A 505-nucleotide genomic window follows, 5' to 3' on the forward strand; every position below is an offset into this window, starting at 1 on the left:
CGTGTAAATGATTCGGTTCAATCGCAATGACTCACTTAACAGTGACTTGCTGCCACCTACTGGTGGTTTTAATTTCACATTTAAAGTATCTTTTCATGTTTTAAATAATATCAAATATCAGTATTCAACATTTCATGTTTTAAATATCAAAACATTATTTATGCATTTGTAACTGCAGTTTAAAGCATTCCATGTCCCTCTAAGCTGCATTAACACGTGTAAATGCATCTAAATGCAACTACATATGCAACTTCTGCAAAGATTAATTTTATTGATACTGATTTAATTTGTTTAGTAACAGCCTAAAGGTATTATTATTATAATTGACTGATTAAATGTAAGAATTTGACTCAAAAGATGATATACACTTTTAGAAAAAAATGGCTTTATTAAGGTAAGAATGCCCATAAAAGTTAAAAATCAATTTAAACTTATTGGAAAAGATTAATTTCTATCACTGCTGTGAACTGATCCACACACAGAATATGAAGAATATCAAAAACTT

General features: G+C 28.3%; 1 protein-coding gene across 7 annotated transcripts in view; it reads right to left on the reverse strand.

Annotated features, from left to right (window-relative positions):
* Positions 1–505, reverse strand: part of kdm4c (lysine (K)-specific demethylase 4C) — a 22,607-nt gene that overhangs the window by 1,553 nt on the left and 20,549 nt on the right. The gene's annotated exons all lie outside the window — the stretch shown is intronic.

The sequence above is a fragment of the Sinocyclocheilus anshuiensis genome, unplaced genomic scaffold (genome assembly GCF_001515605.1).
Source record: "Sinocyclocheilus anshuiensis isolate Anshui unplaced genomic scaffold, SAMN03320099.WGS_v1.1 scaffold85, whole genome shotgun sequence".
Taxonomy (NCBI): Eukaryota; Metazoa; Chordata; class Actinopteri; order Cypriniformes; family Cyprinidae; genus Sinocyclocheilus; species Sinocyclocheilus anshuiensis.